Source organism: Mustela nivalis (genome assembly GCF_964662115.1).
Source record: "Mustela nivalis genome assembly, chromosome: 1".
NCBI classification, from domain to species: Eukaryota; Metazoa; Chordata; class Mammalia; order Carnivora; family Mustelidae; genus Mustela; species Mustela nivalis.
The window spans coordinates 183888073-183900455 of NC_139020.1; the positions used below are offsets into that span (position 1 = coordinate 183888073).

At 37.4% G+C, this 12383-nt stretch overlaps 1 protein-coding gene and 1 long non-coding RNA gene across 5 annotated transcripts in view; one reads left to right on the plus strand and one right to left on the minus strand.

Annotated features, from left to right (window-relative positions):
• LOC309862833 (uncharacterized protein) overlaps positions 1 to 12383 on the plus strand; it is a 472598-nt gene that overhangs the window by 216265 nt on the left and 243950 nt on the right. The gene's annotated exons all lie outside the window — the stretch shown is intronic.
• The window catches only part of LOC309862847, a 385689-nt gene that overhangs the window by 54098 nt on the left and 319208 nt on the right, over positions 1 to 12383 (minus strand). For 2 of the 3 annotated variants that reach the window (XR_014310742.1, XR_014310743.1), the window contains one exon: positions 10726 to 10968. This is a non-coding gene — a long non-coding RNA (uncharacterized lncRNA). Of the gene's footprint in view, positions 1 to 2326; positions 2419 to 10725; positions 10969 to 12383 lie in introns of those variants that run through there. The other variant, XR_014310741.1, reaches the window with a different exon arrangement.

The window sequence follows — 12383 nt, forward strand, 5'->3', positions numbered from 1 at the left end:
GATAAATTGTAAGTTTTGCAGATCTGGTTGAAGTCTTTTTTTTTCTTTTTTTTTTTTAACCATTTGCTAGACTATAACATTGAACACACCACTTAATGCCCTCTAAGCTACATTCTCATAACTTATAAATGTTAAAGAAAGGAGAAGATAATAATAGCACCTCTCTAACACAGTATATTTGGGATTGAATTAGTAAAAATAGGCAAAATGTGTTCTTAACTGGTGGCAACTTTGCTCTCTGAGGAGGTACTTACCAATGCTTGGAGACTGGACAGGGGTGGGGGTACTATTGGAATCTGCCCAGTACTGACTAAGGATGATCTGAAACACACCACAATGCATAGATAGTCCCCTCAGCAAAGAATTATTCAGTCCAAAATGTTAATAGTTGCTGAGGTTATAAAACCTTGGTCTATATACTAGGACCTGCTGTGTAGCAATATAAAAACAAAACCAAAACAAACTTCCTAAAATCATCCAGGATTATGGAGCCCTGGAAAATCTCTTTGGTAGCACTGAGATCTGTGACACTCAGATGAAAATACATCTGAGGTATTGATTAAATATTTCATTTCTCATCTAACTATTTGGAAGTCATGAAACAGATAATCCCTTTCGCAATTAGGGTTATGGGCTGTGGAGGCGCTTTGTCCATTGTTTAGGAATTTCTCCCAAGGCTGAATTTGCATCTGATTGCGAGCTCTGTTTTTTTCATTTCAGGAGTGGCTTACCCTACAACATTACTTTTGGAAAGGGAGGTTTATTTGTTTTTAAGTATTCTTTTTGTAACTTAAAAGCATCTTGAATTATTAAACCAGTTATTTTCCAGGCCTGTAAATGTTTTCAGCATGTTGCTTAAGTTTCCCTGAGTCAGCACATAGTACTGCCTGTTGGAAGACCTCAGTTAAAAACATTTCCTTAAGATGTTGTTATTTTTCTTTTGGGGTTGTGATGTTTGGGGTGCTCATTCATACGAGACAGTATGTTTTTCTTTCAAACCCCCAACATACATGGCTGTGGTGGGTGTTCTGCTCAGGGCAAAGATGTCTGCACCACGATTTTAGACTAAAGAAAAGAGAATTGCAAGTGGTCATTTAATATTTTCCCCTGGTGTTGGACTCTTGCATACTTCTAGCCAGGAGTCAAATCATAGGGTAAACCCTCCAACCCACATTTTATGAAAGACAAGAAGAGAGTACTTGAGTTACTACTAAAAAATTCTTCTTTTGTGCTTTGAAGCCAAATGCTTTTACAAGAGGCAGGAAAAGGGGCAGAAAACAACAACAATAACAACAAACCCCAACACCCGAGTGAAATTGATGAAAACCGGTCAAAGTATGGCTTTGCTGTGGCTGATACAGCTACCCAGGCTGGTCCCAAAACGCAGAAGGCTTCTTCAGGCACAACTCTCAACACTGATTGAACTAGATTCCTGTGTCAACTGCTTGAAAGCCGCCGTCCTGCACCAGACATTTCCCGAATGTATTCTTGAAAATTATCAGACCTGTTTTGTTCATTACCAGGAGCCTGAAAAATGACCTGCAAACATGGCGACAAGGCTTTCCACAGCCAGTATCGGCTGACTTTTTTTTTTTTATTAATTTTTTAATTTTTTATAAACATATATTTTTATCCCCAGGGGTACAGGTCTGTGAATCACCAGGTTTACACACTTCACAGCACTCACCCAAGCACATACTTTTAAACAAATGTCCTCAAAGCCTGTGAATACATCCTTTGGGACTTGGGGCTTGGAGCAGGTCTCCTTCATAATAACTCCCTGGAAATCTCCACTGGCCCCTGAGGATGCAGAGCCTTCCACCTAAATCTGTTCACTTAATAAGCCCTCAGAACATACGGTTCATTGTCAAGGAGCAAATGTGTTCACTCTCAGTTTTCAGTTTAAACAATATTTACTGATACAAGGGCCTGAAAAAGAAATGTTTTCTTTCTTGACCCTTCATGTCAAGAAATCTGAATTCTGCATCGTGAAATCATGAGATTATACCCTGGAAGGATTGAAAAGGACTTAGCTCATCCCTCGACTCAGTTTTACAGGGAGGCTCGTAAGATCCCCAAAGCTCATTATGCCTGGATGGGGAATGACAGAGCCCCAGCCAGAGGTCTCTGGGCTATAATACATGTGGTCGTGGAAGTCTTACTCTTGTTAACTCTTCTCTTTGTTGTGTTCGGCTAACACTAGACTGCTCAGCTCTTATTTCTCCTGATATTGCTAACAGTTCATTTATAACCCCTACCCCCTTCCCCGCATCTGACTTTGAAGGACCTGAATTCATTGAAGCTTTGATTAGTGGTAATTATTTACCTGTCAGACCCCAGCTGGACTGCATCACCAAAGCTGAGTCACAGAGTGTTGCTTCCAATGACTGCTTCCAAACAATTAAATCAGAGAAGCACCTGTGTAAATATGTAATATTTGGCGATAAGAAAATGATTAGGCAAGAGAAACTGAGCTGAACTAGGAAAAAATAGTGAATATTTTCCCCTGGAGGCTTTTCACATATGCCTTTAAGCATTCCCAACCTCAAGAAGAAGGTCAGGTTATTTTCCCACCCGTCCTACACCTTGTTTGTTTGGAAAATGTAGCTAATCTGATATCACTGGATTTGATTTGTTTGCAAACATTAAAATTTTAAGGAAACCATCCTGTGTGTAAGCTGAAAGAGAAGTTGAAATCCGGTGACACACTAACCGGTAATTTTCTTTTCCAAAGCCAAACTGTCTATCTCAGTAGAGAAGCTGACAATTGAATCTCATCTTGGACAATGATATCTGTTCTTATTTGTCTTTAGGGCTTGTGAGATGAGATTCAAAGTGCAGGATAGTGGAAAGAATGAGAGTTTTTGTAAACAGAGCAGAAGATGAATCTCAAGATTACCGCCCAGTAGAGCTGGGTGACTTCTAACACGTTTTGAGCCTCATGCTCCAAATCTGCAAAAAGGACCTAATTCCTAACGTGTCATGCCATATGCCAAAGGTAAAGTGCTATTCTCAGTGTCTGCTTAGCAAACACTTGCTGTGCTCTGCTCCACAATAATAGACTGAAAAACCCATCATCTTTGACCGGTTCACCATTCAATAGTCCATAGTTAAAACTGCTGGTGATTTTTGGGGAAGATTTTATTTATTTATTTATTTGTGAGAGACAGAAAGAGAGAGAGAGAGAGTGCACAAACATAAGCAGGGGGAGCAGCAGGCAGAGGGAAAAGCAGGTTCCCTGCTGAGCAAGGAGCCTAGTACAGGGCTTGACCCTAGGGCCCTGGGATCATGACCTGAGTGAAGGCTGATGTTTTAACCAACTGAGCCACCCAGGCGCCCCTGAGTTTTTAAAGTTGTTTTTTGATGAAGATCATTTTTCAGCAATAAGAGGTACCACTAGAAAATGGTCCTAAAATTTCTTTCTTATATTTCAAAAGGTACCCTTCCCTGCTTTTGGAATTTGTTCTTCTTTAACACAAATTCATGTAGACCAACTATAAGTGAAATCTGTTCAGTTCTACAATTGAATGTAGAAAGATATTGACCCTTCCTGGCCATCAATTGATTGTTTGCTGTTTCGTTTGATCTGGCTGATATATTTAGCTGAAGGACATCCACAGGTGGTTTTTCATGGACCCACTCCTATTGTGATCCTTGTGCATTTAGGGATGTCATTTCGTGCAGAGCTCAAGCCCATGTCATCTCTTCCCAAGCTCTGTGACCTTGGGCATGCTAAGTATTTTTTTGTGCTTCAAATTCTTCAAATGCAAAATGGAGAGGATGATAACTAATCCATAGGATTACTAAGAGAATTCAGTGAGTCACTGAAATATAAAGAACTCAGAACAGTGACTTGAACAGAGAAAAAATTGTAGTTGTGTTTGCCATCATTACTGGGATTAATGTAGGCAGCTAACACTAGAGTTGGTTGAAAGAGCCAGTGTGCACAACAGAGTGTTCAAACCCTCGATCAAATCTTCCCAAGTCAAAAAGGTCACTGTTAAAAATGTCATCCTCTTTCATAAAAGTCATTCTTAATTTCATTTTGTCTGAATCTAACGTTTTATTTGTTGTTTCTGAATTAGACAATAAAAAGTAACAGAACCTTCTTTGGAATGTTACTGATTATTCATAGAGGTAGGACCCATTGTCTGGACCTTGAGTCTAATTGAGATAGTCACTAGTATTTAAAATCCACAGAATGCCATTCACTGTCTCACATTAACTAATATACTTATGAGGGTAAGTAAGGGGATAAATAGCAAAAAGTTGTAAAAAGTCAAAGTTTATTTACTAGCACTTTTAAAATAAACATTTTTGAAATAGGCATATGGAATGTTTGAGGATATAGATGTATCTCATTCTGCTGTGCTAAGAACTGACGTTATTCCGAGTTACCTGATCACTTTGTTGGCTTGATGTTCTCTTCCATTTCTGATAAACCCTTTGTTAGTAGAGTGTTTTGCTACCATAGAAAGTGAGCTTCCTGAATACCACCACAATTCCCAAAGCCAAAAGATACACTTAAGCTTTGACAGCAGAGGTAATATAGATTTGTAAGAGGCTGTGAAAGGAGTTATAAATGAAAAATTTAAAGGTGGGAAGGATCACTTTACTTGGGGTACATCTTTTCCCTTCCTAATCCATTAAGCAAATTGATCAGTGTTAAATGAAAAGATGTGGTGGGGTGATTTGCCTTTAGAATAGGAAAAGGACTTTGAATTATGAAGCTGCCTACACATCTTAAAAATAAATTTACTCTGAAATTCCCATTAGATCTCACTGAATTCACTGAGCAATATGGCCTCCCTGTTTTGTTTACCAGCTATATATTCCTAAGGGTGTTAACTCATTGTGTTAGAGCATACTTTAATGTGTTTTTTCCCTGAGGTCTTATCACTTATCTAGAATGTTGATTAACTCTGAACATCGATATACCATGGTCCAATTGAGTAGCTCTATGATAAGCATCTCAACAATAACACCATAAAATCTAAGTGTAGAAGTAGACAGTACACAGATAAATAGAAGAGCATGCATCGAATTCTAAAAATATATTTTCCCCTTCTGCAATTTCAAAGCTACAGTTTAAATACCCAAAGTCCCTTCAGTTTAAATACCCAAAGTCCCTTCCATAAATATATCAATGTGTAATTCTCTAAATTTGCTGTATTTTTAGTAAACATTCAGTTTTCCTAGGAACTTAAATAATTCTAATACCACCTTTGTGGTCCCTTATTTATAATCAACCTTAAATACTTTTCATCTGGTTTAAATATTCTGCCAGCACCTCTTTACACCTGACTTCCTGGTCAGTTCCCACTTAAATTTCTACAGCTGTAAACTCTTCAGCAGCTATTGATTCTGCATCTCCTTGCTAAAGGTTACTAACTTCATCAACAGTAACACTATACATTACATCTGTTACGATTCTCTTACTGTTGTTAGCTGACAGTGCACTTTTGTTTTCTGGCTGTTCGGTGTTCCTGATGTTCTCTGTGTACATTACTCTACAAAGACTATTAGACGGAATTATTCCTGAATACTGTCACCCACTTGACACTTTCAGCTTCTGAATCATGAGCTGAAACCAAAAATCTGATGTTTTTGGCAACAACATCCACAATTTGTATTATCTTTGGTCCAAAGAGGCTTTCAGAGTATGAAAAGCACGTTGAGTCTTTAAACTTCTTCCTGCCTCGTTTCACCAATGCATGGCATTCTGGAGCACAGACTCGGGATAACATCCTTAGTCTGTTGTATTTAGAAGAAGAAAGTGGAGTTGGTAAAGATCTGCATCATGGCATTAACATGAGCTAGAAGATTAGAGATCTGCAGGCCTCAGTGGGTTTACCTCAAAACGTTCATGAGTAGGTCACCTTCATTGGGAATAGTCTGTGAAGTTTCCTTTTTGCACAGCTGAAAGCATTTGTATGCATGACAATAGCAATCACTTACGTTGATCTTGCAACATGCTGGGGGTAGTGGCTAGAACTTACTAAGAACAGAAAAGGAGAGACATCGAAGAGCATAAATCTGAAACAAAAGAAACTAGCAAAGAGATATATGACACAAAGGAAATATAGGCAGAAATCTAAATAACTTTGCCCCATACGTGTATAAATAAACACTCTCAAGTTTATTGAAGTATAATTTATATGTTACAAAATGAATGTACCCATTTTAAGTAATTAGTTCAGTGAATTTTGATACATGCCTAAACAGGTAGAACTAACACCCAACTCAAGAAACAGAATATTTTTTTAAAAGAGTATTTATTTATTTATTTATTTAGCACAAGTGAGCGGGGGGAGGGGCAGAGAGAGAGGGAGAGAGAGAATGTTAAGCGGACTCCACACTGAGCTTGGAGCCAGAAGCAGGGCTCCCTCTCACAACTCTGAGATCATAACCTGAGCTGAAATCAAGAGTCAGATGTTCAACCGACTGAGCCACCCAGGTGCCCCAAGAAACAAAAGATTTCTAGCACACTGAAATATTACCTTCTGACACTGCCCAATTTCCCAACCCAACCTCAGCTGCTGTTACATTTCTATCAATATAGACTAGACTTACCTATTTATACAAATGGAGTCATGTGGTATGTACTCTTTTGCATTTGGCTACTTTCATTCAGCAAAATATTTTAGAGATTCATTCATATCATATATATCAATACGCATTCATATATATAACTATACTAGCAGACTGTGTACACTACTTTTTTTTTTTAGTTTCGTACATAGGAGATGAGTTGACGGGATATATGCTAAGTTTATATTTAACTTTATAAGAAACTACTGAAATGTGTTCCAAGATATTTATGCTATTTACACTCTCACAACCAGTGAGTGACATTTTCAGATCTGTATTCTTGCCAAGTTTTACTAGTGTTTCTCTTTTTCCTTTTCAACCATTTTAGTGGATATTGAGTAGTTTAAAATAACATTTCTATGGTGACGATGATTTGTAATAGCCTTCAGTGTTTCTTGGCCACTTACATGTCTTTTTCATTTGTGAGATATATGTTCAAATCTTTTGCCTTTTTTACAAATTAGGTTGTATTTTTATTATTGAGTTATGGCAGTTCTTTATTTTGGGTAAAACCTTGTGTCTAAGATAAGTACTATGAATATTTTCTTTTAGTCTTTGACTTGACCTCTTTTTTAAATGGTGTTTATTAGTAGCAAAATGTTTACTTTTGAGGAAATCCAGTTTATAAATTTTTTTTAATGGTTAGTACTTTTTGTGTCCTAAGAAATCTTTGCCTACACAGTCATAAAGCTTTATACTTTTAAATTTTACATTCAGCTCTGTGATCTGTTTCTGGTTTGTTTTTGTATGTGGCAGGAAGTAGGGTTCAAAGTTGATATTTTTCAATACAGACATCTGATTATTGCAGCACCAGTTTTGGGAAACACTATCCTTTCTTCTCTTTGTTCAAGTTCACTGACTTTTACTTCTGCAGATCAAACTGCTGTTACAACTAGTGAATTTTTTATTTTAAGGATTATATTTTCCTGTTTTGGAAGTTTCATTGATTTTTAAAAAAAATAGTTTTCATTGTTCTTATTGTATTCATGTTTTTTAAATAAACTGTAATAGCTATTTTAAAGTCTGTATATGCTAATTACATCTTCTCTGTCACTTCTGGGTCTGTTTCTGTTGTCTCATTTTTCTCCTGCCTATGGAAAAATGATTTTTTTCAAATCCTTTTCATGTCTGGTAATTTTGGATTGGCTGCTGTGCATTCTTAATGTTGTATCGTTGAATGTCTGGATTTTATGATGTTCCTTTAAGGAGCATTGCTCTTTGATCACTTAAATTTCTTATGGATTACTTTAATCTTTTTGAGACTTGTTTTTAAGATGTGTTAGGGAAGGTATAAAGTAGTCTTTATTATGGGGATACTTTTGTATCATTACTGATGGATGGCCATTGTAGAGTCTCTACTGAATGCTTAATGGATTCCATGATGTCTCTCCTCTGTGGCTGGCTGGAACTCAAAGACAGTTCAACCCAATTAGAGATAACCATTAAGTTAGGTTATTGTTCTTTCTCCAATTGTTGTTCTTTACCTTGTGGAGTATTGTTCTATCTGGCTTAATCATCAGCCAACTGCTCAAAGGTGACTTTGTGCATATTTTTTGAATTGTTTTCCTAAATATCTCTTCCCTTTCTAGAACTTTACCCACAAAATTCCAGTCACTTCAGGTAACTCAGTCTTTAAACTCTGTCTTCTCTAGTTAGTGAGGCCCCATGTTCTACTTGGGTTTCCCTAGACCAAAAAAAAAAAAAAAAAAAAAAAAAACTATTATGTCCTTATCTCATTTGTTTCCTTTCTCTCAGGAATCATAGTCTTGTGTTACCTATTGTACACTGTCTGAAAACTATGGTTGTATATATATATATCTATATATGTTTTTGGTTTTTTAGTTGTTTATGGCAGATGGCTTCTTCAGTAGCAGTTAGTCCAGGAGAAGGACATGTATATTTTTTAAAAGTACAATTAAGATAGTTATTTTACCATAAACTGGGATGTAGTGCTAAAGGTTACTTTAGATATGATTCATTCCTTTTGAGAGGACTAATCAAAAGTAGGTTTTGAGATATATGCCTTAAGTACTGATGTCTCAAGATGACTATTTCCCAAACAGCAGTTGCTTGTCTCCCACGTTTTGTGAGTTTGGGTGTGAACCACTTGCATTATAATTTACTTAAAATATTTTTTCTAAATTGCCTTGCCTGTAACTTTATTTGAAAGGTGAACTCTACAACATTACCATAAATAGAGTGGGAAAACTAATTATATTTTTCTAATACATAAGGAAATAAGCAAATAACTCTTTAAAAGTAAACAAAGTATATCTTTGGAATACTGAAGGCATCTTAATTTTGTATCTCACCAGGGGTATTTTTCTACACCTAGCAATGCTGGAATAGATCACACAGACATTGAAGAAGGGACATAGTAATAGAGATAAAAAATATAAAGACCATTTTTTCATTTGTAGTTTCTGATACAAGTATAAAAATTTTAAACTAGGATGATCTTAGAGAATGTCTAATCCACCCCCCTCATTTCACAGATGGACTGGTTTCTTCTTAAGACCTCACAGCTAGTTAGTTAATTCAGCAGATAAGTATTGAGGGCTGAGCGTGTTCTAGGAGCTTGGAATAAAACAATGAACAGAACAGACAAGGTTTCTTGGAGCTCACATTCCAGTGAGGAAGAGAACGAACGCCCTTCTTTGGTTCAGTGTCCAACTTACATTATTTAATGGCCTACTTACAACAAAAGACAGCACCTGAAACTTCTAATACCTGTCCCCATCTTGTCTCTTGGCACCTTTAGAAATAAGGTTTGGTTCTGTGAAAAACCAACCCAGTTACATAATCATCTCAGTCTAACTCACCTGAAATATATGAGCCACATGATGATACTTTGTACTTCTGAACGGAGCTACTTCTCATACTTTTACTTTCGCCGTAAAAGGGAAAATGCTTCTCTCCTTTTTGTAAGTGCCCATTACCCATTGCAAGTATGTAATGTGGAACTTTGTAGGATATGGTCCGCCTCTGGTTGCAACACACATTAGAGCTTTTAGAATGGGTCTTTGGTTTCTTATCTCATCTTGCTCATGATCTTGTTCCTGCCCTATTTTAGTCTCTTTTGATATATCACTCTGTCAAGGTGTTTGTGCTGTTTATCTGTATCAGTTCCCATATCCCAGCTCTGTCTCCTCTCAGACCTGGAAACTCTTACCCCACCAAGCCTTTTCTGGTCTGAGGAAAAGAAGACTCTACTCTGACATTCCAATCTTGAAAGCTGATTCTGTTCCTGACAACTTCAATGTTTTTTACAGGCACAGCCACCCCCAGAGAGCCAGAAAGGGTAGGATGGAAGAAATCATCAGAAATGAGTTTCGGCACACGGTTGACTCTCTCCTTTTTGTCTTTAGATCAGTGGAATTAGTGAAAGCTTTTATGAACTCATGGAATTTTCAGCCTTTGGAATTCCCAGACGTCTTCAGGTTGTCTTTGAAGAATGCTTATTTTACAACGTGTGCTTTTCCTTGGAAAAAGAGAAAAGCAGACTGGGTCTTGTTAGAGGGATGGCTGAGACTTGAGGATAACCCCCTTTTATTATGGACAGGCTTTCTGCAATGCACTTTACATGCTTTTTACTTTTGACCTTCACAGCAATCCAGCAATAAATGAACGATATGTAACCTCATTTTACAAAAGAATGTGTAGACATAGAATCTTAGAGAGGTCACTTAACTTGCCTAATATCAAACAGTCACTGTGTAGGTAGGTCAAAATTCAGTTCTGTTTGATACCAGTGAAACCTTTCAGTAGCTTAATTAATATAGTGTCAGGTTAAAATCATGAATACAAAGATATATATAAAACATTAAGCCTAGGATTTGTCCTTCTATATTTGTTTTATAGCTGAACATATTGAGGCAAAGTCTCGGGGGTTTGCCTTAAAAAATCACTAAGTGAAATAAATAGTGGTCTGAATAGGAACTCTAGTCTTTGAAATTTTATCCCAAACTTTTTCCAGCACAGCATTGTAATTCTAAGAGAAAACTGTTCACTTTTGAATTGGCTTGAGTTGTTTGGTTAAAACCTAGTGTACAAACAGTCATAACACAGATTTTAAAGATAGAGTTATAACACTGGTCTTATGAAAATATTTAATGATGTTGAATTCAAAAAGTATTTATTCAAAATATTTATTGCACGTCCTTTTATTGATTATATTAAGCCTTTCTGCCACCTAGCATCCCACATAAACTATGCTATTACCAGACCAAAACAGAAGATGAAATGCCCTTTCAAATCCAGGAAAATTGTCTTGTTCTATCTAGATTATCCATCTCCTCCCGAAAGACTGGTAGATAGGTAACAGATGAGAATATAATAGGAAATGTCTCCTTCCTCAAAGTGCTTTGTTAGGATATGCTGTTTGAAAGAGAAAAAATAGTTTAATCAGAATCACATAATCATTGAAAACAATCTTGTTTCAGTTGCCATCACTGCAAATGCAATTATGGCCAATTCTCATGAGTCTGTGCTAATGGGAAGAGGGTGTGACATGGATGGTTGACAGGCTCAGATAATCCAAATAACTGATTTTCAGCATTTCCCCCACTAAACCTACTCACCAGAGTTGCTAGCAAGTAATGGAAATTGCTGATTCTAGTTTCCTTCCTCTTCTCCCCACACCCAGGGCCCCCAAACCAAGTCACTCTTTGATGGAGATATTAGTGAGCAATGAAATGGCCATAAGCCGGTGGGAGGAAGAAGAGAGAAGGAAAGTCAATCAATCCTTGAATAAATAAGAGCTATTTTAATCTGATACTTTAGAAAGGGAAAGCCCTACTCCTGTAGAACATTGTTTTGATTACTATATCTGTACAATAAGTTCATCTCATATAGTTTTATTAAATCCCTATTACATAACTAAGATATCAATTCATTTTCTTTGTTTATAAATGTTGAAAATTGGGGGGGGGGGCGCCTGGGTGGCTCAGTGGGTTAAGCCTCTGCCTTCAGCTCAGATCATGATCTCAGGGTCCCGGGATCGAGTCCCGCATTGGGCTCTCTCCTCAGCAGGGAGCCTGCTTCCCCCCTCTCTCTCTGCCTGCCTCTCTGCCTACTTGTGATCTGTCAAATAATAAATAAAATCTTTTAAAAAAAATGTTGAAGATAGGAAGATAGGAAATTTTCTTTGACCTTTACCCTCAATCTCAGATCCTCCCCCTTTTCTCAAAAGAAGCCTAACAATCCTGATGCTTATTTATTATTATAAAAAGAGTTCAGCTTCTTACCCATCCAGATTTGTTCTATGTGTTTATGCAGAAATTTAGTCAGAGAAAGTACGCATTTTCTCTTGTTTTGTTCGACAATACTGAGAGACTAGAGGGTTTAGCTTTGTGATAGACGCTGTGGTGCATTGTCTAAATCCCTCTTCAGTGAAGGACTCATTGCCCCCGTGTGGAATGTTGTCAGCAAACAGGCTTCAGCTGTCAAGCCATTCAGGGACTGCCTCAGTTGCCCAGAAGCACCTCAGCCTCACCCCTTCCGGACTTAGCCCACATTTAATAGCTAATCCGGTTCCATTTAATACCACTGTGCCAGTTCTTATGCAAGTTCAATGCAAGACTGTGAATGTTGGCCCAACTCAGGACAACTCAGAATGAACTTTCTAGATTCAGAGCTCTCTGGAGTGACTGAAGCTGCTGTTGGGCCTGCATTATAGCTCAACTTTTTTCCCCTGGCCACTCTTACTTGCTCAAATATTGATAGCATGAATGTTTCTTAATTATTTTCCTGAATAGTAAACTCCATCTTACATTCTGCTTCCAGGAAGCCCA